The sequence below is a fragment of the Haliotis asinina genome, chromosome 11 (assembly GCF_037392515.1).
Source record: "Haliotis asinina isolate JCU_RB_2024 chromosome 11, JCU_Hal_asi_v2, whole genome shotgun sequence".
In the NCBI taxonomy this organism is placed as follows: Eukaryota; Metazoa; Mollusca; class Gastropoda; order Lepetellida; family Haliotidae; genus Haliotis; species Haliotis asinina.
In genome coordinates this window covers 23,831,884-23,858,125 of record NC_090290.1, presented here as the reverse complement: position 1 = coordinate 23,858,125, position 26,242 = coordinate 23,831,884, and the positions used below count along the sequence as shown (strand labels likewise).

General features: G+C 37.2%; 1 protein-coding gene across 10 annotated transcripts in view; it reads left to right on the top strand.

The window, feature by feature from the left end:
• The window catches only part of LOC137256532 (zinc finger CCCH domain-containing protein 10-like), a 239,880-nt gene that overhangs the window by 192,756 nt on the left and 20,882 nt on the right, over positions 1-26,242 (top strand). For 9 of the 10 annotated variants that reach the window (XM_067794380.1, XM_067794383.1, XM_067794385.1 and 6 more), the window contains one exon: positions 16,306-16,398. The gene's annotated coding sequence lies outside the window, so the exon portion shown is untranslated. Of the gene's footprint in view, positions 1-15,340; positions 15,670-16,305; positions 16,399-26,242 lie in introns of those variants that run through there. The other variant, XM_067794388.1, reaches the window with a different exon arrangement.

Genomic DNA, 26,242 nt, shown 5'->3' with positions numbered 1-26,242 from the left:
TTCCTGTGAGTGAACATATATGCAAAAGAAGAAACATTTCTTTTGTTGATATGTACAGTAAACCACACATTCAATGCAAAGGAATTAAGTGTGAAATCAACAAGCAACAGAGAAGTTATGTACAATATCCAGTTATATTATAAAATTAGAGAGGGGTGTGTACTTCCCTACTTATATGGTTTGAATACCTTTCAGAAAATCCTGTCCTGTCCTTAATCTAAGCCTGCAGTAGAAGATTCCACATTCTCTTACCTCCATTAATATGGGAACTTTCACAGCACTGTTTTCATTGATAGAATAGACATGCAACTAATTATTGTTGAAACACAGTGTTATGAATTTCTTCTAATACCCAACAGAAATAATTGCATGCAGTTACCGGTACGACACAGTGTAGCGAAAGATGACGCAGACAGTTCAATGTCAGAATAAGGTAACTAGAAAACATACTGCAAAATTTAGAAGTTCAAAAGTATGTGAAACCAAAAAAGTATTTGGGTCAATATTTGTGTTTTATGTTTTCTTAGATTATTCTTCTTTAAATACTGCTACACATGGTATCTGCAGCTGGAAGGACCTGAGGCTCTGTCTTGTAGCTCCAGAGTGTGGTAAACATATTAAGATAACCGCAGTGAGTGTAGCATCTCACAAACTCAAGTGTAGAAAGTGATTTACAGTGAAAATAACGCTGTCAGCGATATGCTTGTGTGTTTTGTTAATTTGCGGAGGATACATGCCCTTTTGTACTTGGCAATTACACAGATGTCATTTTACAGCAGATGGAATTTGGTGGAAGGTTTGAAGAGGAAAATGTCTTGGATTCCTTAGTATTTCTTGAATTTGTTTTAGTCTTCTTTTTTTTTTTTGATAAAAGATAATTAGGTATCTGTTTGATTGGTGCTTACAATAGCTGCAGAAGCATGTACTTCAGACTGAGCGGTATGCATTTCATGGTCTGTCATGTTAATTTCTGAAAGAATGAAATAGGTGGCAGGGCCCATTTCACAACTTTCTGAAAAGGGGCCTCGACTGAAAATTGACATGTTATGGATTGCATCAAAGATCATATGAACAACTCCTGAAACAACATGCAATATCATTATAAATCCTTGGAGCCATCCTGCAAATCCTCCTGTTATCAGCCATTAAAAGAACATTTACTTTCCATACACCACAGACTCACTTTAGAATGATGAATGCGCATGTTGTCTATGACTTTTGCGGGGATCTGTTAAAGTGTGATGCCTTTAACAAATGGCCTGTACTGCCTGACCTGAACATCTGTATAATATCGCTATGTAAGATACTAGGCCAGAGCTTTGGTTTGTTTTTTTGTAGAATTCAGAATGAAATACTTGTTGGAGACATTTGTAACCAGATGTTGCAAACCTGTTTATGAAATTAGCATTAAGCACATACAAAATAGATTTGAAAGGCTAGAAGTCACTTAAGTGTAAATAAATTGGAGGCAAAAATGTTTTTCACTTTCTTTAATTTTTTACTTTCACGTTTTATAAAACAGTGCCCTGATGCTTCTCCTTATTTATTTATTATTTATCATTAGTTCTTTTGGGGTATTTCAAGCATAATAATCATTGCTGTATTTAAGTAATTAAAAATATCATGAGTTTGGTATTTTTACAGGACTAATTAATGGAAACTGAGATGGATGTTATTCTGTCATATTAATAATTAAGATAATAACGGTTATCAATCATGGTTTTATCCTCATGGCTTTGATAAGCTCCAGTCCTTGTCTGATCGAAATGTATTGATTGTCCTTCAAAATAATAAGCTGCAAATTCTTGTCAACATGTACAATTACAGATTTTTTGTGAGGGGAAATGATGCAGAAGAGTTTGTTTACAACATAACTACCTTCATTATTTGAGGACCAGGCTTCCATGACAACAAAGGGCTAAGTCTAGTGTAGACTGATTTTATTACAATGAAAGCAGTGTTTGACTCAGTCCAATGATCAAGATGTTGAAATAAGGGTGTGATCTGTTATGATGTGTTAATTACTGGTTGCATGTTGCTTGTTTTGGGCGAGCTGAAGGATGGATTGGTTTATGCATAACTGTCATTTTAAATCAATATTGAGAAAAAATTGACTTTGTTGCATACTAGGATTTTTTGCAATAAGAACAAGAAAGATTTTGATGAATGGAGTTAGATAGTGATAACAACAGCAATAATGATAGTAGTACTTTTCCAATGTAAATGACAAAATTGACAGCATGCTGAAAGCATCATTACACAGCAGTCTTAGTATGAAGGTGATGGTAACTCCCATACCTTATAATGGCTGGTTCGCTGCTTGGTGTGTTGTTTAAAGCTGCATTTACAGTATTTCAGCTCTATATCACAGCGGTCTGTATATAATCTAGTCTGGACCAGACAATCCAGGCAATTAAGGGGATTTGGTGGTCAGGCTCATTGACAAATGTTGTCGTATTACATTTGTGTGGATCAGTGCTCATAATCTGATCACTGGATTGCCTGGTCTAGCCTCAGTTGTTATCAGACATCAGTTCCCAATTGAGCATATTGATGCTCATACTGTCGATTGTCGGATTGTCCAGACTTGATGATTTACAGACCTCTGCCACATAGCTGTAATATTACTGAGTGCAGTGTAAATCTAACCTCATTCTCTCACTATTATCTGACCACTGCCATACAGCTGGAATATTGCTGAGTGCGACATTAAACAACTGATGAACCAGCCAGTCAGATCTCTTCTTCAGTGGATTATTTGCAGAGAGAGCTATGATCCAAGGCCAAATGTAAGAAATGTGCCGTCTTTTAAGATCTCAGAGAAGCTAGTATGATACATTTCATCTGGCAAAATGGGTTAGTGATTGATAGCCTCTGGTAGATTTCCAGCTGTCAATAGTCACTCAAGTGAATACAACTGTCAGTTAAATTTGTAATTACTCCAATGAAAGTCATTATTTAAAAATTATATATTTACAGCTAGTTTATAGATTGTCTGTTAACTTGGACACATGTAGCTGCTCCAAACTTTGTTCCTGGTTAGAATAAAGAGCATAACAGCTGTCGCACATGCTTACTGAAATTAGTGTCACAGATGTCATGGATTTCTACCGAACTGTCTGTTGAAGGAAGGGTCTGCTCTGAATCCTCAGTGAAAGTGATATATGCAGAAGGATTTGTGTTAAGTTTGTAAATAAGTAAGTAAATTTGTGTCATTACCACCAAAGTATGTTCAGGATTAAACTATCTTGTCAAAGCATTTCATGGAATATCTGTTCACAGTGGCTCTCCGTCACTGATACAGGCCATGTGTGCATCAATTCCTCAAAGTTTGAAATGTGAATTTCGTCCTTCATTGCATATCCATCAGATCAGATGTTTTCAAAGCATATTTTCAGTTGATGTGTACAAGGTCCTTTTCTAATTAGTAATTAGTAAGGTAGATAATTATTCCAGTAATAACCATCATTTTTGTTAATGAAGAGATGGAGCAATTACATATTGATTAAAATGATTGTATGAGGTAGTCCATTTCATGTCATTATGAAAGAATAATGAGATATAATGAGGTGATGTGACTTGAGAAATACCTTTGAGTGTATAAGCTGGAAGCTTTTTTATGAGATTCATTTTTTAATAGCCAGCTTGATATTTGGATGTAATTCAGATTTTGTTGTGACACAAACATTTTCCTTACCATACCAGATGTCTCTTTTCATTGTCAATATACAGGAGTTATTGATCGAAACTTGAAATTAGATTTAAGTGGCATGTCCTCTTGAAATGACAGTATTCAAACAGTACAGATATAAATATCGTTGCTGTTTTTATCCCACCATACACATGGAAGCAGATTACATGAGGAACAGCTCTCCCTGCAAGAGCTGAGATCAATACAAATGGCCTTTTTGCCTGCATACCACAGTTGTCATTCTTGGACACTCTCGATACATATCAGGTGACAGGCTGTGATGTTCCGTTTTGTACCAGTCAAGTTACGTTGGAGGAGGGATCTCAGAATCCTTGCTGTGAGCTGTGCTGTCTGTCCTAGCACGTAGTGCTCTACATTTTAGCAATGAATGTAGGTTCGTGAGACTTAAGTTTGCAACTTGCGGTGACGAGTGGTTTACTCAAGCAGTTATTCTGATAAATGTGTGTCTTTTGTTTTGATCAAGTACTGCTGCAGTTCATATTTGTCAATGATTGACTTATCTTTGTCATTGCGATTATAGATTTTGTTTTGGATGTTTTCTGTTGTCTTTTGTTAACTGGGTAATAATGCCTGGACCTGTATGTCCTACATGTCAGTCATCAGTGCTGTCAGAAGTTGAATGTGGCAGTGACTGTATACGTGGGTATAGCAGAAATGCCAACATCTGCAATCTTATCAAAGGCACTACGGATCTTAGCTTCAAACATGCCAATACGATTGCACTAGCAATTCTACGAAATTTGAAGAAAATGCATTACAATATGGATCTGTAGACAAAAACATATAGTTCCATCGATTAAACACATTTCGCCTAAAAGAGATGACAATAAATGTAAGTCTGCAGTTGGAGGTATGTGAAATCAAGGCTTCACTCTTGATTAGTGTTATATTTCTTTCTCAGAATCCATCATGATTCTAAGTATTTAGTTAACTACCAGTGTTGATCCTTGAAAAATGTTTGATACCAGAAGAAAAATAATTTGCATACCAACTTATGATGCTTACAAAAAATACATGATGACACATTTTCTTGCCAGAATTCATCTAATGGCAGAACAACACCATCCCATCAAAGTCATCAGACTTGTCGCTCTAAGCTGTCAGCCACACTCTACTTTGAATTTAGTTGTCTGTTACAGATAAAAATAAGAATTCACGGATTAGAAAATAAAACAAGGACATAAATGAAAAAAAAATTGCTCTTCTAGGACTCCATTTTTTTTGTGTTGATTAATTCATTTTGTGTATGTATATCGCAGAATTGTGTCAATGTCTTTTAAATAGTGCAAATAGGACCAAATGTCTGTTCTTTTGGGTGAAATCTGGAGTTGAATAGATCGCCCACAGCCCATTCTTGTCATAAGTATTAACTCAGTCATTACCAGATGTTCATACTCTTGGACTTGGCTCATTTTTTGTTGTTCTGGACAAACTCCACTCATGCACTCCATGGAATTGCACTCATGCTATCAATCACTGGTGTATCTAGCCAATATTTGACTGTGGCTGCAGTCCCACTGTGTATGTGGTGGTAGTTTAGAAAAGTGGATCTGTATGGAGAAAAGTGAAAACTTCACTTGATTTCCAAGCCCATTTTGGGGCATAGGGAAGTCCAGTGGTTAAAGCGTTCGCTCATCATGTCAAAGACCCAAGTTCGATTCCCTACATGGGTACATTGTGTGAAGCCCATTTCTAGTGTCCCTTGCCATAATATTGCTGGAATAGTGCTAAAAGCAGCGTAAAGCCATACTAACTCACTCGTATTTTGGTGTACAAATTGAGCCTCACTTCAAGTTAAAAAATGTTATGTCAGTTTTGATGAATCAGAGATCTGATATCGTGAGATAAATGTCAGTAGCCTCTTCAGAAAAAAATGCTAATTGTTTGATCTGTAATACGCACCCCACCAGTTGTCAGACTGATCTAAATGTCACAGTCAACAGTGATATATAAATGTGAATCCTGTAATGACTTCCTGTTTGATGTCGTGTATATCCATTTTCAATTGATGTAATGAAGTAGAGAATAGCCCTGCCGTGCTAAAATAGACCATCCACCCTTATTTGCCTCCTACTCCGGTCATCAAATGCCTCCATGGGGCTCTGAAGGCTTTGTTGTATGTCAGCTTCTGGGTCTGTGTTTTAGTATAGAGACACTGACCCATATAGCTACACACTAACCTTACGAGCTTACTGAATGGGCCTCACGCCATGCACATGTATACAGCACCTCGAACGTGAGGTAATCTGCAGGCAACAAAAGCATTCTGGTGAGTAGACAGGTTATAGAGACTTGGTGGACAGCTATTGCAATTGAAACTTTACCCAGTCCCACTTGTGTTTGTGTAAGGCTACCTGAGGGCTGACAAACACTGTCAATTTACCTGAAGGAGTAGCGTGTTGAGAGCAGATTGTAATTGACTAGCCTCTGGGCGAAACTGACATGATATTGACTTTGTTTGGAATAGCTTGTTGCCGGATGTTCTGGTCCCTTCTTTTCTTCTTCATCCAGGTATGTGTAGTGTTTGACGACAAAGTTGATTAGCGACTAATGCCTTTCGGTGTCGACAGCTATGCATGTCTCGTTTCTCTATCACAACAGGCAGCATGGCCTCTGTAGGAAAGGTGTGTTTGAGATTGAGTACGCCCCATTGAAACTGACAGCTCCTCACACTTACTGGTGCACAGATGACACAGGATATATTTCATCTTTTTTGCAAACTATGTAGATTACAAACTATTTTCATATCATTTGGTGGTTGATAACCTTTAGGTTTTAGTTTATGCTGTCAGTATCGTGTTCTGTGGATTTGAAATTGCAGTCATATGTCCATGCTATTTAACCTTAATGTATACTGAAACTCATTTTAAGTACTAAAGGGTGTGGTAGGGTAGCCCAGTGGTTAAAGGGTTTTCTTGTCATGCTATAGATCAGGGTTTGATTCCCCACATGGGTTCAATATGTGAAGCCCATTTCTGATGTCTCCCACTGTGATATTTTAGGAACATATCTAAAAGTGGATTAAAACCACACACCTTCAAATACTACAGAGTAAATTGATAATGAAATGTCAGCTTGTCAGTGAAGCACTGCTTCTGTTTCATGTAGTATCAGCTGCAGGGATTACTATGTATTTGTTGCTATGATATTGGACTCTCCCCATGGAGTAGGGAAAAGAAAATGAACCCTGGAACAGGGTAATAATAAATCATTGTGTATTGAGTTAAGCATTACCTTGTGTGATATTATCAAACATATCTGATGTTTTGTTATATTTTTACTATTTTAACATCAGAGACAACATAATTACAATTTAATTGTATTTTATATGAATCATATTTTAAATTTGAGTCATACATGTATTTTGTTATCCATCAAACAGTAATTCAAAATTGATTTTAGAATAAACGTAATGCCATTTGAGCTTACTAGTTTGGATGAATATCATTGATAACCATACCATTGGATTTTATCATCAGACTTTGAGATTTGGTTGATTATTATAGATATCTGACAGTAAGGAGTGTTGTCATAATATTACCTACTGGTTTGCCCAGGTTATATTCATGGAATATTGCTGACTTTGGAGAAGAAGGACAGTCCATTGATATAAACAAAACACGTATCTGTGCAGTCCTATCAAAATAAACCCCAACACATATCTATACAGTCCATCAATATGAGGACGGACACTTGTCTGTACAGTTCATTGATGTAAAAACCAACACATATCTGTGCAGTCCGTCAGTATAAACATCGACACTTATTCTAACTGAATGTGGCTAGATTTCTGTACAGTTAGTCAATATGAACATGGACACATTCTCTTTATGAATTAGCGATTTGAAAACATTTTGGGTACAATCCATCATTACAACCAGTGTCAATCCTTAGTGTAGTTACTAACAACAACCACATGTTCATGGCCTCTTGACTTGATGCTCAGTTATCTTCTGAGACCTGTCAATGGTTTGCTACATTCCCCAACGAGCCTGGGTAATTGCTCTTAGCTGACCTTTCACCTTTTTGCACCTAGGTAAACTTGACCTACCAAGCAATGTTGACAACATACCCCAAATCGTGAAATTTGCCAAGCGTTAATGTACGATTGCAGTATTTGTTGTAGGGGCTTTGGCAAAAAGTGGGAATTTTGGCGTGTGTTGGACACCCTTGACATTTTGGACGTGGTAATGCCACGATAGTTGTGTTTGATCTGGTGATTGATGCAGTGTATTGTGGGAAATATGGTTTGATTGCCATGTGTGGTTTGGCAGTGTTAAGAGCTATGTCTGACCACAGTGGCTCCAATCGAAGATAAAAGCTGCCGTGTTTACCTGGTGCTTCAGGGCAGGTAAGTTTCAACATAAGGACAGTGAACTTCTGAAAGCATTCTGTGATTGTATGTATATTGTGACTGCTTCTCATAAAGCAGTTTGAACATTCACTCAGTTTAAACATTTGAAAGCATTTCCTGATTGTAGATATGAAGTGGTGCAAATAGTGAACAAGTCAACATTGTTGAACTGATTACTCATTTCATCTTGTGGTTGCCTTTGAAAACATGAAGATGCTGCTTATTACTGAAGAGATTCAGAAAGGTTAATGAGACTGTGAACTGAGTTACAGTCATTTGTTTCTTTTATCCCTTTCCACTGATTGTAAATATTCTTTGAGAATTTTAATCAATTTTCAATATTCCTTTGATATTAAGAAACAAATAAATGCATTCAGTCCCTTTACTGTGTAATATTGTATGAACATTTGCAGTGAAAATATCAATGTGATTAGTATATGGTACAAGAACAACTATAGAACTTGGGATAGTTACTTTGTTATCAGACCTGTGAAGGTCCCAGGGTAGAATAGGCCTTCAACAACCCATGCTTGCCATAACAGACAACTGTGCTTGTCGTAAGACTAACATGACTAACGGGATCGGCTGGTCAGGCTTGCTGACTTGGTTGACACGTCATCGATTCCCAATTGCACAGTTTGGGTTGTTTGGTCCAGCCTTGACTATTTACAGGCCGCTGCCATATAGCTGGAATATTGCTGAGTGCGGCGTGAAACTAAACTAACTCGCTCGCTCACTCACTCACTCACTCACTCACTCACTCACTCACTCACTCACTCACTATCATATATGCTAATATACTTGCAGCTGATGAAGATAAAGCGATGATATGTGGCCTCAGCCATGCATAACTTCATCAGGGATTTACGGCATGCAAATTCCAGGATCCTTTACACATATAAATTGACAATGCATGCAACAAAATTTACTAGTGCGTCCACAGGGATGCAAGAAAAGTGAAAATACTTTTGTAAAAGTTTGCTCCAGTATCACTGAAGTCTGCTACAAGGTGGGTTATGGTGTCATAACAAGGTGACTATGTGATCATAATAAGCAATACTGTAAGAATAAATGAATGACAACAATATTACAACATGACACTTATAAGAATATTTAAGCGTCTTGGACTTCCATTTTCTTGTTCAAGACACATGAAATTTAAGAGTATAAGTCCCATGAACCCTCGTATATAGGACTCAGGGTAACTCACTGCTTCATAACTGGACACCAATGATAATTTTATTACAGATACAGTTGGTAGTAGCTGAAAACGGTGAAAATGACAGTATATACCTTGATATAACGTTACAGGCAACTATGTTGTGTGTTTATGTTGATGTTTGTGCTGTCGCCATGCTGCTGAAACATTGCAGTGTTAATAACAATGGTTAATCTCAGCTGATACAGATGATGGTGTCGTAATGATACAAAATAAGTCATTGATGAGGCACTTAACTCTGCCCCAATGGTATGCTCATATTACACATGAAAATAGCACAATCATCAGTCATAACACTTTAGGAACAGGTATGCCTTCAATCTTGACTTGAATTGAGACAGAGTTGGTTCAACTGCTTGTGTCAGTGTAATTATTCAATTTTATTTTGAGTTTTAAGTCGAGGTCTAATGAGGTGAATGTATTGTGTTTGAAGTAACATGTGACAGCACAGCTAGAAATGAATAATCAGTTGAGTGGCAAAGAACAGTGATGAATTATTAACTGATAATGAAATGATTGATTAGCTACAATTATCTTACAAAGTAGATTGTCCAAAGTAAGTGTCTGCAGATAGGAGACGACAGTTTGAGGTTGAAAGGCGTATGCGTGCTGTGGAAACAGTGTTCAGTCCGTCACTGTTGTGCAGGGATTGATTGGATTCAGATTCAGTTATTCTTTTTACAAAAGTGGTATTGCTGGTGATCAACCAGTTGAGCAATAGGACTTGACACCAATCTGAAACACCCAATCCGATTTCCCTGATCAGTGGATAAATAAGTCATTTATATCTTGAAACACGTTTGAAGTGTTTTGCAATTTAAGGGTAAAACTGTCTATTACAGGTATGTATCATTTTACAAGTTGTTAGTATAGCTGCAGAACTATTTCATATTGTTTATTTATTATGATATTGTTCATCAAACTAATTTTAATCGTGCTAGGAAACAATATATTGATCATTATTGCAATGAAATTTGGAGAAACAAGGAACAAACAAGCTGTGTGAGATTCTGCCGATGATGAATTACACCGATGACAGTGTTGCCTGAGATAAAGTCGTTTAATGTTGCGGCCGAGTCGTCCATTACCACTTTACCCATGCTTTCTTTCTAAGGGGAAGATCTACACTTAACAATCCAAGTCAAAAGGAGTTGACAATGGAATACATTCTCTTAGACTGTGTTGATATGCTTTAACATGTCAAACTTATAACCTTTTTCAATTAAAGCATTTTTTACTCAATTTCATAACCATGAAATTATAGCATTTATAAAATGAAATTGAAATTATGAAATGAAATCCATTTTTATGGCAAAATTTGATTCCAAGTAGCAAGCTTCCTGTCTGGCCTGTGATGTGTCATCATTGATATTCAGATATTCACTTTTATAGCATATGTTAAAGTGTATATTAACAAATAATAACTGAGAATAGCTGTATTATAGCTGATTGCCTTATAGAGGTAATGAATTCTTCATTAATTAGATACTGTTGGGTACTTACCAGAGCTAGGTAAATTCCTAGTATAGTCTTTAGCATTTTCTTCTCTGTCGTAATCAGCAGATTCATTTTGTCTACAAAGCTTTTCTCAGGAATAGATTTCACAAGCAGTTTTGTTTGTTGGCTCACAAAATATGATTGCCACTGCTCAGGTAAAATCATCAGTTCCTGTAAATGGTGTAGACAAAAATGCTGAATAGCAAACAAATTGCTTGTCCAAAGTTTGTCAATGTTACCAACATGGCATCGCAGAGATGCCAACATTTTCCTCACAAAGTCTTTTTCATGCTTGTAGACCATTGTTCTCAGATTCTACCTCCATCATGGGGCCATGTTTTATCATGTCATAACACATCAGTGTGTAGTGCTGAAGTGTAAAACTGCACAGGAAAATATGGCTAACTTCCAACTGATGTCACAATTCAAAACAAACAAAAGACAAAACCAGTTTATCCTTGAGGCTTGATCTGAATACAACCCAAGTGCTGTACCATATGCTACATTTACTGAACAGCAGAAGAAAAGCAAGTTTTGAAGAAGTGAAGCCTCATACTTGACAAAACGCAAGAGTAGTGTTTTATTTGCTGTTCAGTATGCTACAATATATGTCATTCCCCATGCTACAAAGTGTACCATTGCTTGTTATCAGTATGCAGCGCTGCCATCTAGTACATTGACAGGGCTAAACACGACCTGTGAAATTTCATATTAATGAAACGAGTGAATGGTTTGGTATATACAAAACATGTGCATTACTAGGGTTACGTGTATAAAAGCATTTTATTTATTATCGTCAACATCAGTCTACTTATTTTGATTTTTAAAAACTAAACAAGGTGATACGAAAAAAGACAAAATGACTGCAGCCAACATGTTACATTTTTTTTTGTAAAATCTGTTACATGCAACCAAGACGAGTTGTGATTGACAGCCGACATTTTGATTTGATCATGTTGCTTTGGTCATGTGACAGAGTGCAAATAGTTCCGGTGAGTGTGTAATAACATTATAGATTTAATAAGCAGTTATGTCTTCAACAAATGAATCGTAAATGGTTTTTGATGATTAGATGTGTAAAGGTGACCTATTGTCTTGTCACAGTCTTCTTCACCCAGCTAGTTTGCTCCGATAAACATAAGACTTCCTTTCACTGTGGTCCTTTTTTTTTTTGATGAGGTGTTCGAGATGAAATAGATGTAGCAATTAAACCCATCAGGTTTTGAAAGTTTCTCGGTAAAGAAATAGTATTGGTAAAGAGAGGAGGTAATGTTAATGTGTCGATGCTTTATCTGACATTTTAGTTTCTTTCTTTCTTACCACTTAGCAAGATTCCACCAATGACACTGTAAATATTTTAATCTGGACCAGACAGAATTCCTGAATGCATTGCTCACTCAATCACGCCTGCAGGCGACACACATGCACACCCGCATACGTGCACTCACACACTCACTCCACCCACCCTGCACCACTCCACTCCACACCACACCATTCCCCTCCACTCAACACCACTCTGCTCCACTCCACTCCTTATTAAGCCTTAGTGAAGCATTCCAGGAACCAAGTACCAGACATTTTGTCCCTTGTACTTTATTAGCTGACATGTATTTCTTCTCATAAAACCGTAAACTTTTATCACTGTTTAAACAAAGATAATCAGCTGTATTCCTCATTAGCTGGGATATCAAGTGCACTTGTACATGATTAACTTGATTACTTTGGAATGAGGAATGATTTATGAAATATTTACGATGTTTGCCGCAGCTGGCTGTGATAGCGGGGACACATGTAGTCTATTTGCGTATCTGCCCTGACACGTCTCTCACCTCGCAGATACCAGTGATAACACACAGTCAAAGGTACTCTTGACAAAGGTATATGATGCAGTAGTCAGTCTCACAGTCCCTGAACCACATGATTTTCCCAACTTCCATGCCCTGTCCCATGTCTGCTGTGATGGAGCCTTAAATTGAGCAAGTCTAGATTTCCTCAGGCTCTGAATCTCTGGTCTCCCTGGGGCGCCTTTTCAATTGAAATATGTTAGTTTGCTACTATTAAAATTATATGTATTCAGAGACTAAGCATAGGTAGAAGTATGTTCTTTTAATGTGTGCCACAAGGTACAGTTGAACATGTTCATGTGTGACCTTAAGTATGTGAGTTAAGTGTGCCACCTTAGATGTTTTCTGTTTATTGAGCAGGTTTACATACTTCAGTTGACTTACATTAAGCCTATTTTTCACTGGCTTTAAATAATGAAAATAATGACAAGAGTAAAATATCTTAAGAGCAGGTGCTTAGAACATGCCATGTTACTGATACTATAAAACGCTTGTTTTCTGGACATGAACTCAGTTATTTACAGAAGGCCGTGATGGAGAATTGCTGACTGCATCTCAAAACATTTAATAAATATAGCTTAAAAAAGTCCTCATGGTCAATTTGTTTGGATCATGTAAATATCCGTTATTGAACTGATGAACTAATTGAGCTCATTAGTTAACGATGACTTTCCGTGTCTGTGAAAAGGTACTGGTTAATGTCCAGCTGTGACCAGTCAACGCCATCATGGCTCCTTTGTCAGTATGTTACTACTGATTCGTGATCTGCTTCTTTGCCCACTAATTAGCAGACATTTACATGGATTCCAGATTGCCCATATTCTACCCAAAAGTGGAAAAATCGTTAATATGGCCATTCTGCTTCAGGTGTAATTGTGATGGTGACTGAATGCTTCTTTCATTAAACCATAAGACAGTGAAGGATCAGATTTTATAAATACTTTGCAGTAATGCCTCTTTGACGTAGGAGTGAATTGCTATTACAGTTCAATTTTGATACAGTTTATGAGGACAGATATTTATGTAAGCATGTATGTGTCCCTAACAGGTCTACCAAAGAAATCTTTCCCACTGTGAAGAAACCCACAGAACAGCCTACATTAATGGTGGAAATAGCAACATAAACATATTACCTTGCCACTGAAACAGTAAAAACGTCAATGAAAGACTGTGAAACTGCAACATTGTTACATCAGTGAACTTTGACTCTTGCTGTGCATGAGCATTACGATCCTCGCTTATGTCTGATTTCTGAGCAGTCGTGCACAGGCTTCGCATAGAAAATGTATTGAATATATCAAAATAATTTCTGTCAATCATTTCATACGAATGGAAAGTAAGCTAAACAAGTGTGCACACAAGCATGATGATGATAAACACCAAGTAACACAACAGAAATACTTTAAAAGGGAATGTGACTTGTGTTAAATGGCAGCATGTTGTTGAAACTTCATCTTCCATGTGCACATGTGAAAAATCGAAGTTGCAGGCTTTTTATTTTTTTACACCAGTGTTAATGATTTAAAGTTGCCCTTTTTACTGTTTCAGTAGTGAGGTATTATGTTTATGTTGCTATTTTCATTATGAATGTGGGCTTTTCTGCACAATGGGAAAGTTTTCTTTGGAGGGCCTGCCTAAGTCTCAAATGAATCAAAAGTTCTTAATAAGGAATGAGGGACACAAAACATTGAAGAATGAGGATCTGTTAGTTCCGTCAGTGTGTGCTGCCACACCAATACCACCTGGTTTCATGTGTGAGACTCCAGTGTGAAGATCTGGGCCAGATTTGGTCTTCAGCAAACCATGCTTTGTTAATCAGGTAAATATCAGGATCATGTGGTCAGGCTTGTTAATTTAATTGATGCATGTCATCGGTTCCCAATTCTGTAGGTCGATGCTCATACTGTTGGTCACTGTCCAGACTCTGTTATTTACAAACTGCCTCCATATAGCAGGAATATGTTATTTGAAAACTGCCTCCATATAGCAGGAATATGTTATTTACAAACTGCCTCCATATAGCAGGAATATTGCTGAATGCAGTGTTAAACAACCAACTAGTCATGCATGGGTGTTGGCTTAGGGTGGAATAGTGGCCTTATCATCTTAAATATAATTGATTTCCATATTGAAAAAGAATTTAGGTTCACTCAAGAAGGAATAAAGACACCAATTTTATCCACTCTGTGGCAGCTTTTGGATTACTTCCACAACTATTTTTTAAATTTTGTTTTGCCCAGTGGTCTATGTTGAGTTCAAGTCATGTTTGATTCTATAAAAGAGTGTAGCACACACAAATTTCCTGTGCCCATTGCTGAGATGATACTGAAATATTATGCCATGTCCCCAATCTGAGAATTGTTCAACTGACGTTACCTAATACCAGGTGCAACATCCCTTCTCATGACTCCCTGCGCTGACTTGGCTACAATAGTGTGGAAAACTGCTTAAAAAACACTCAGCACAAACACAAATAAATATTTTACTAGATGTAACGTTCCGGATAGTAAATTTTAATTAAAAATTCAAATAAAAACATCACTTTATGGTCCTTGCTATTGTAATGGTGTCTGTCATTTGGTCTTGCACCTGCGTAATAAACGTAATGACTGTCAAGGGCTTCCCATCATTCTAATTACAGCAATAATTGATTGTGACATGGTCATGCCTCTTGCCTTGAGATCAGTCTAAGCAAACATCATTAGTAATAGGCAGCCACAGTATGCTACAGTGATACGGTTGTCACATGTACTGCTGCATGAGTCCGCAACATCGGAGCAGCATTAGTCTCAGCACCCACATGGACCGTTGTCCCATGGGATGTGGCTGACATCACCTAATAACCAAGAAATTATCAACACTCATATAGATTGTTTGTATGCACTGGACACAGTTTGTACTTGCGAGGCATTACACGGAGTGACGTTGGCATTCTCCAACCTGTGGACTTCAGCTGCCACACTGTTGTGGCATTTACAAGGATTTTGAAACTTTTTTTATCTCAGATGTTTGTGTTTCAAGATATTAACAAAATATGAAATGTGTGAGTGATATTTTGCAACTTCATTTGACATTTTGTTGTATCTGACTAATTCAGTTTAAAGAGAGTTTATTTCAATTTGGAATCAATTTAGCCATAATTTATGAAAAGTATGTGATAAAATTTTTCAATATGAAATGACTGATTATGTTTTAAAGGTATAAGATTTAATGCTGTGTCATGAGTTTAGTTTGTATTAAGATTTCACGCTTCCATTGCTTTGTTTTCGGCTTGTTTGAAATGTTCTTTCTAAAACTAAATTTCCACTTCGCATGGCTGTAACTGACAAATATTTCACAATTTAAACCAATAGATTTAAATTCTTTTCCATTTTCCATTGCTTTGTGGATCACTGTTCCTATTCGTGATAATAAATTACTCTCTTTGTACCAAAACAAATCAGGACCAAATCACAGCTTTGCCAAGCCAAGTTTCTAGATGTTTATATGCTTCTTATTGATTTCTACACAATAAATCTTCAAGGGTAGTTGGTCATTTCAGCTTTGCTGTATTGTTTTATAAATAACCATCAGCGTTGTGTAGGTATATATCCTTGTCTGATGGGAACTTATACCTGGATATTTTAAAAGCATTTGTTGTATGCAATTTAATATTTTACATTCATTCTTCTGTTGACAGGTGCTGGTGTGATAGTTGTGTGGGAAACATAACAGGGCCACTGGAGGTGATTTCTTTAACCTAAGATCACAAGAGGTCTTGCTCCAGATTGTGGTAGGTGGCAGTTTTTATTTTTTTGTGTGTAGTATTGGGTTATATTAATGAATTTTATACTTTTGAATTTGCCTGGGAATGGAATTTGTCAATAACCAACTTCAAGCTGTGGAACTGTCGTTTTATTGATTTTAATGGAACGTGCCTCTGATTTAAGACCAAGCCTGGAATTGAGGTTCAATGGAAATATCCCGAAAGAGGTTATTTTACTGATGTAAATTGGGATGCAGTTGGGTTTGGAGTGTTCTTTAAACACTGTTGATTGATTCAAGTAAGAGATATGGAACAAATCGCCTGCTTTGAATGGAGCAGTTGTCGTATGTGTTGGATTCCGGCAGACAAGATGTAGATGTATCAGGGAGACTGATTGAGTCAGTGATTGCACAAGTCCATTTAGAAACAGATCAAATGTGACTTTGGGTGTTGGTGATTATGTGCCTGACTCTGAGGTTACAGGTTCGAATCTTGTATGGGACTCAACCACAAAAATACTAGAATTTGTACTTTACTGAGAAAGTGTAATCCCAAATATGACATGTTACATGATTGAGTTGGGTCTGTGTGTAGAAGCTAGATGAAGTTTGTCACCTGATACAAAGGCTGGGAGTATTACCTGTAAGAGAGGTTTAGGGTGTATTGCCTATAACAGAGGCTAGATGGGGAATGTCACCTGTAACAGAGGCTGAGGTTACCTGTAACAGAGGCTAGATGGGGTTTGTCACCTGTAACAGAGGCTGAGGTTACCTGTAACAGAGGCTAGATGGGGTTTGTCACCTGTAACAGAGGCTACAAGGGGTGTGTCACATCTGTAATAGAGGATTGATGGTGTTTGTCACCAGTAGCAGAGACTAGAAGGGGTTTGTCACCTGTAACTGAGACAAGAAGGGATATGTAACCTTTAACAGAAAGTAGATGTGTTTGTCAGCAGTAACAGAGGCTAAAGGGTTTGTCACCTGTAACAGAGACTAGAAGGGGCATGTCACAAGTAACAGGCTAAAAGGTTTTGAAACCTTTAACAGAGACTAGAATCATAGTAGAAAGGGTGTGTCACCTGTAACAGAGTCTAGAACTTTTTATCACCTGTAACAGAGGCTAGAAGGGGAGTTTCACCTGTAACAGACTAGAAGAAATGTGTCCCCTGAAGCAGAAATTAGAATCATAGTATAAGGTGTATCACCAGTAACAGAGGACAGAAGGGTTGTGTCACAAGTAAGGGAGGCTAGAAGGGTTTGTCATCTGTAACAGAGGCTTAATGTGTGTGTCACCTGTAACAGAGCCAAGGAAGAATATGTCACGTTGAACAGAACCTTGAAGCTATGTATCACTCATCAGAGGATATGGAATTAGTTAAAAGGTGTCGAATGTTCTGTAATAGGGTTGATGCCACAGTATTTGTAGCTACAGAAAATGGCCAAAATCTTTACTTCATGATGACATAAGACCCAAGCCAAAATCCCTATGTTAATGAACATCAGCATCTCAGGTTGGCCTGACAGCTACATGCTCACCTCCTTTCTCAATGGACATGGCCATGTTATCTCACAATAATACTGACTGACTTCAACTACGACTCCTGGGAGGCTAGATATGGAATCATAGATAGCGTGCCTTTTTGATCACTGCAGAGCATGTGTCATCCTTATGTGATCCAGTAACATAGTTCACATCAGCCATCCTGGAGACTAGGGGAGACTCAGCACACCACTCGGTGGCAATACAATAAACTATTTTGTTACCTTTCAGTTGCAAACGGTTTTGTTTGACAGAACAAATTGGGTTGTGTGATGATGTGGTGTTCTAATGATTGAAAATAATAGAAAATTGATCAAAAGAATTATTATAGATAATTATCGATTGCAAAAAAACATTTTTGATTAAACAGAATTTTGTTGTTTTATTATGACACATTTGAAAGAAGTAAACTAAAAATTATATTTAATGAATATTCTCAAACAAATGTGCTCAATAGCATAAAGCTATGCACATTGTCTTCACAGTTTTATATTCATCACCATGGTAAATATTACTGTAACCTGTGTATGAATAAATTTTACATTTATTGTGAATGTAATGGGATATACTGAGAAATATGTATTCTGACATGGGTTCATTTCATTGCATGACCATATCCGTTATAAAAATCAGGAATTAGAAAAATATCTTGGGGGGAAAACCCTTAAAATTGGTGATTACATTAAAAATGTATATATTTCGATAATCGTTCACAACTAGTCCACTGATAGTCGATTTCCAACACCAGTTTGAAGTCATATTGAGATAGTGAGATAGTGTGAACTTTCTGTTTACAGTGTATAAGCCCACAGGTAAAAGGTGGTGTTCTGTAAGGCTCCCATGTTGTACCTAGCATAAGCCCACATTAACTACCTGGTCTTTTTCAACGGATGTTCATGTATGCGTACTGTGCTGTCAACCTGAGATGATTCACCCTATACGTATAAGCCCACTTGAAATACTCTTTGTACAGTGAGTGGCTACTCTTTTACCTCATATAGTCCCACAAGAAGTGTCCGCTGGCTGTGATGGTTTACCTTTGATAAGCCCACTTGAAGTACATACTGACCAGTCAAACTGTATGTTCATTTGCTATATGCATTAATAATATGTATGAAATGTGTATTCTTGAAACATGAGTTGTTGAAATGAATTTGATAACGGAAATTTGGTTTTAATATTGTATGAATATTTTCGTGGATAAACTAGTTAGTGCGATTTGTCATTAGACTTGTCGATTGTTTTGAGCGTGTTTGTTGGATAAGGATAATTCCTTCCAACACTGCAGAAGGTAATTACAGTGAGGCAATATTGATCATTGGTTTAATCCAGGATAGTCCAGACTTAATAATTGATACAACCGTTGTCACTAGAACAAATATACCTTTGTTGGTAGAAAATCACTGATACTTATAGATTTTTCTACACTGGTCTCATTTACAATGCATTCCAATGTATGATCAATTATGAATGACGAGTTATGTTTGATGGGTCTCTGATATGATGGTATGTAGAACATGCTGGTGTCGTCTGTTTCAGTGTGACAATGAATGATATTTGTCCTTATCTGTCGTGTTTGTTTGGATTTCATGAAATTGATGGGATTCCTTTTTTCTACTCAAAGGGATTGTGGAGTAGCATATTGATTAGAGAGTTTGCTTGTAATGTGGAAGACCCGATTCCCCATTCCCCATTTCTGGTGTCCCCAGGTGATAGTGCCGGACTTTAGCTAAAGAAATGTGTAACCATGTTCACTTAACTGAAAGGTTAAAGTGACTTTTATCTAAATGTAACTTATAAATAGTAATAGTATGGATGATATGCACTTTACAGCTGCTCAGGTTGATAACATTCTGATAACTCATAACCCAGACATCACCTGTCATCTAGTTAAGTCTCATTGAAATCATGTCTTATTTTTATGAGGACATCAGTCCATTAGGTTTTTGAAAAACTCAACTTTGTATAGATGGTCCAAGTTATGGTGCCATCAGAAACATGCCTCTGAATTCCAGTATACTTTGTCATTGCATTGGCACTTAGTATAATGGCAGGGGAATTGAAAATGTCAGGTTTTTTTATCAGTGTTGCTTCAGCAACTTTGCCCATATTGTTATGAAATCCGATACTCCAGCAGTAGGAATGTGGTTTGTAATAAGTCTGATGATGCTGTTGTTGATATAATTTGATGCTGTTACAGCCATCGGTGTGAAATATTCATGCTGTTAGCTCTTGTGACTTTAGTGTTCTTTTTGGGCTTTATATATTATTCTCTGCTTCTAATTTTTATTGTTATGCTTAGTTTAGTTCGGAAACAAAGCATGAGTGATACTTGTACCAGCGTGAACAAACTGGACAGTCCACTGGGCTGCTGGTCCCCAATGTGTTGCTTTCAGAAATCCCACATTCTGAAATGAGCGAGTCTTATACCTTTCTCAGCAATATTCAGTTTGTGAATAATCGAGTTTGGACCAGACAATCCATTGATCAACAGCATGAGCATCAATCTGTGCAACCAGGATACAGTATGTCAACAAGTCAGTGAGCCTGGCCTCTCGGTTCCATTAGATCACCTTTATGACAAGCATGGGTTTCTGAAGACCAATTTCTAAGCAGTATTAGAACGAATGCCTTAAGGCCCGACATGCAGGTCTTATTTGTCAACTGCAGCATTGCTCTTGTCTTGCCTCTTTCCTAGTTGTTTAATCATCTAACTGATTAATCTTTCAAGGGTAAATATCATATGGTTGTCCAACATTGGCTCTTTTCACCATGATACAGCTGGAAAAAAAATGAACAGAACAAGTTTATTCTCATGAAAATGCACACAATGTGATATAAAGAACATACAGAGAAAATACATTCTTTTACAAATTTTGCTAATTTTATTATCATTGGATTATGTTCACATTTCATAAGGTGTACAAAGTTGTCAACAGTGCATTTGAGCAGTAATATTAAGGTAGACAGGTTTGATATTTAGAAGAGAATGATGGACAGAAAAGTAGACCTAATTCATCTTCTACTCTAATTTTGGTATGAATAGTTTGTCTCTTTCTACACAGGGATGATCCACACGTACAATCAGGGCAGTTTGGTAACTAGACATTGGCACCACTTTAGGATATATTTCAGTAAATGATGGCTCTATTTATTTGAAAATGGTCATCAGAACTGCAGTATTGTTTAATAATCTGTGAATCTTCCTCAGGTGTAATACAACCCATGACATTTCTTGAAATCAACAAAGGTCTTTTTCTCACAGTTCATGCCATTTTCTCTTGTTACCTCTCATCAAAAGGTCACCATGGCAACACTTTGTGCTAGTAGTACAGATGATGATATTTCATCCAGATTAGAAACCAAGATATCAGTCAAGTTGGTTATCGCTTCAAATGTAATCAATCATACATTGACAGAATTGGACACCTGCTGTTTTGAGTAACCTAGAACTACCCATTAATTTTCCAAAACCAGTTATGCCAGAGAATTCCTCTTTTCATTTCAAAGATTAAAGTCTTTTGAAGATGATTTCATAAGCAGTTTTGTCTTTGAATCACTGGACCTTGATTTGAAACTGACAAAGAGAGACATCTGACTTAAGTATTTCCTGAGTCGGCTTTAATCTTTCCTTTGTTTCAGAGTTAAAGATACTTAAAGATACTTAATTCTGCAGTCTTCTAATTGATATGGACATGTTCTTTACTACTTTATTTCAGCAGCGCCTGTGGCACAGAGGCTTTCATGCCCTCTTATACTTTTTGCATGTTTAATATAAAAACTAAATCAAAGCTGTATGGGAACTATGCTCTCCATGCTGTCAAGATGTTCTGCTGACCTATGATTTGATGGGGTTTAGATTCAAGCTGATGTGGAGCAGGATTGTGATCTTGATCAAGGGGCTATAAAGAAATTCTTTGATTTTGGGCAAACATTTTATGATGTTGTTTGTTAGATGTATATGACAGCCCTGATTATGATAGGTGATATACAGGAGAAGAGAGCTGGTTGAAATAAGTTGGGACAAGTTATGCATTAGATGGTCAGTGTTGCATCTGGACATCGAAATTGCTTAATTTACTCAGTTTCAGTTAAACAAAACAGTATTTTAATTTTTTATGCATCACAAGTCATGCAAAATTATTAATATGTATGCAGTTTTGTACAAATGAAGTGTAAACTTTATATTATTATAACCAGGAAATTATGGTTAAATTTATTATCGAATATTTGAAATGAAAGACAAAAAAAATTAAGAAAACCCATTGCTTGAAATAAATACAACCTTAAAACATGTCGAAGTAATAGTTGTTCTGATTGGCTGTCAGATTTCAATGACCAATGACAGTAAGCAGAACGTGTCAGCATAGTCAAAAATATTACAGAAAGTTTCAACAAGTCGGACTTTTTTCTCAATAGCAATGATATGTGAGCCTAAGAAACGATGCATTACTGGCTCTTTCACAAAAGGTTATCTATGTAGAAATACTGATATGAATGCTGGCATGTGCCGATTGAAAATGGAAGTTTTAAAAGATTGCGAGGTAGTAAATGCTCCTAGTCTTTTTTTTTTCATGATTCTTACAACTCCATAGATACCCACATTTGAAAAGTTGATGAGCTGCATAATCTATGTTACTTCTTAGATGCAACACTGGATGGGTTTTCATTGAAGAGTATGTGGCATGATGTTCACAATAGCTGGCGCCATTGGGGATTGTATGTTTAAGATGTGTTGTACACATAACCAAGTGGACTGGGAGGCTGGACTGTTACGTTACCTTGATTGCCTTTCCTGTAATTTTAGTTGTTTATGTTTCTAAAGAGGGATCTTCTTTGAGTGCGTGAGTATGATTTTATGTGGCTTTTAGCAATATTCCAGCAATAAAATTTATAAAATTTATTCCGCATATAGCTGCACATACCTTGCTCACAAGACTCTCATGTGGTGAATGTAGCAAGTGAGAAATACACTCTTGAACATGGACACGTAGGGTCCCCTTCACTCAAAACGGCAAGGGCCAGTGGGCAGCACTCGTACATGCAAATATGGATCAATGGTCAGGTCAGTGCTCAACTTATCCTTGTTTGCCAGTGTATTTGTGTATTTTAGTTCAGCCACAAAGTAGTGATTGTGGAATCACATCCCAGATTCACCATTGCTATGATGCACCCATGAAGGTCCTGGGGTAGAATAGGCCTTCAGCAACCCATAAAAGGTGACTATCCTTGTTATAAGAGGCGACCTATGGGATTGGCTGGTCAGGCTCGCTGACTTGGTTGACACATGTCATTAGTTCTGGTCCAGACTCAATTATTAACCGACTGCCGCCATATAGCTGGAATATTGCTGAGTGTGGTGTAAAATTAAACTCACTCACTCACTTATTGCTATGATGCTTAGGTATCAGCTTCATCACCATGTTCATAAGGAATAGGACTTCATCCAGGTAGTCTGTCTCACTCAGGCTTTTCCTTTTTGCCCTGCTCTTTCTGCAGTGTTAAAGAAGCCTAGATTTGCACAGGTTCTGAAGCTTCCATCTCATTGGTCTCATTTTCATCTCCTAAGCTATAGTCTACCCTTTGGGCTTTCCACAGATGCCAAGCCGACACCCATCACATGTTCAGCATGAAAAGAAGACATAGGTTTAGCTTAAACACTTTGTGATTCTCCTCATAGGGTAATCATGCAAACTTTAAAAAATGGGTAGAGCCACATTAGATTTATATAGTTTCTTCTATTCTGTATTTTTTTGTTCTGTGTATATTTTATGTTCTTCTCACCCAATCTCACAAGTGCAAAAACTATACAAGATACATCTCTAGCTGAACCTGTGCTTGATGTTAAGAGGCAGCTGCAGTGATCATGGTAATGCAGAAACCTGTGTTTTTTCATGCAAAAACATAATAAAAACATGCAGACATTCTTTTGCATGCATGTTTCGGATGCATAGATTCTTGTGTGCTTAAATATGAAAAAATACATTAAAACAGCAACATATAAAAAAAAAGAAATTTTGAAATGATTCTGGATTATAATGAACATTTCATGTGCAAACGATTTGGACTACATATTTATAATTTCATTTCTGTACGCACTCTTACAAAACCTACCGTGAACACTGAGCTGGACTGAAAGGAATGGTTAGGAAATTAGATATTATCTATGTGAATGTCATAGCTTCCCATCTGAATGGATGGATGCTCATTGAGTCAAGCACTGGATTATCTACGCTTGAGTAGATTAATCGCATAATTGTGTCTGTCATATAACTGGAATACGTGAGTGAGTGAGTATGGTTTTACTCTGCTTTCAGCAATGTTCCAGCAATATCACAGTTGGAAACACCAGAAATGGGCTGCACATATTGTACCCATCTGCGGACTTGAACCCAGGCCTATGGTGTGACAGGCAAACACTTTAACCACTGGGCTGTGCCCCCCCCCACCCTGCTTCACAGCTTGAAGGAGTGCTATTCTGAGTGCACTGTTACATAGCAAGTAATCAGTTCTTGTTCAGGCAGGATCAAAACACACTTCTTATGTACTGGTTGTTTTAATCTTGATACATTGATCATCCATTCATGTACAGTACACAGCAGCCATCACCTAATTATTGGAAACATGTCCTGTGTGGCTCTGTGTTCAGTGTTTACTATCAATACCATATGCCACCATTAGCGATCTTTATCTCCTGTGTCAAGTACACCAAGAGTTACTGCTGTATATGTCAGGGCTTAACAATTGATGTGTTTTCAGTGTCTGAACGTTCATATCACTGATTTGTGCAACAGCTTGGAGAGAACATACCATAATTCCTCTGATAAATGCCGCAGCTTCAGCAGATGTTGGTCTCTTCCATACTGGCAGAGCTGAAGCCAAGCATTTCTTAAATGCTGGATCTAATTAAACACATTTGAAACCGTGTAATAAACTTTACATGGTTTAGTCCTTAATTTAGTCCCTAAGAAGAAACCAGCTGTAATACATACATGGTTACAGATAAAAGCTAAATAATTATAATAAATTCCTAGGACATTAATTAAAGGTAATACAGTTCATACCAGAAGAGCTAGAGATCCCAAGTATTGTAAAAAGACTTTTCCTGTGGAACCTCAAGTTACCTTTAAAGACATTGTGTCTAGTTAGAACTGTATCCAATATTTTGTTTAAAGATGGTTAAGTGCAGCTGTGGATTCCGTGTGCTCAGGTCCAGTAATTTGCTCAAAGGTGTTTGAGTGCAATTTTATATTCTGTGTGCTGGTCCAATATTTTGCTAAAAGGTAGTTAAGTACAACTTTTGATTCTGTGTGCTGGTCCAATATTTTGCTTAAAGGTAGTTAAGTACAACTTTTGATTCTGTGTGCTGGTCCAATATTTTGCTAAAAGGTAGTTAAGTACAACTTTTGATTCTGTGTGCTGGTCCAATATTTTGCTTAAAGGTAGTTAAGTACAACTTTTGATTCTGTGTGCTGGTCCAATATTTTGCTTAAAGGTGGTTGAGTGCAACTTTGGATTCTGTCACCTGGCCGAATATGTTGCTTAAAGGTGGTTGAGTGCAACGTTTGATTCTGTGAACTGGCCCAGTATGTTGCTTAAAGGTAGTTGAGTGCAACATTGGATTCTGTGAACTGATCCAGTATGTTGCTTAAAGGTGGTTGAGTGCAACATTGGATTCTGTGAACCTTCCCCAGTATATTGCTTAAAGGTGATTGAGTGCAACATTGGATTCTGTGAACTGATTCAGTATGTTGCTTAAAGGTGGTTGAGTGCAACATTGGATTCTGTGAACTGATCCAGTATGTTGCTTAAAGGTGGTTGAGTGCCCTTATGTGCATTGTGGAAAAGTCCAGACTTATGCTTAAAGGTTGATTAAGCGCACACAAGGATAGCTGTACATCAGTCCAATTTTATGCTTAAAAGTGGTCCATGCTTGAAGATTTCATGCCTTGGGAAGATGAAAGGTGTGAGTTTTTACACTTGTTTCTGTAATGGATCATATATCCCATGCATGTTTGGAACTTGTTTGATGGAAGCCGATTAGCCAAGATAGAAGAAGCTCTGTGAAAGCAAATTTTAAGCTGCATCACTCTCGTATCCTCAATCAGTACATAAACTAGGATCCGTTACAACCACCGACCTTCCATCGACATGCTGATGTGGTGTCGCAGATTCGATTACGGTGTATTACCTAAAGCCCACTTTGACCCAGCTTGTTTCAACACAAATCCCTCTATCAAATCTAGTCATCTCTGGATTAACACTCACTCCCAATAATAATCTATGCTGAAATAAATTAGAAATAAACACACTGTTTTCCAAATAAATGATT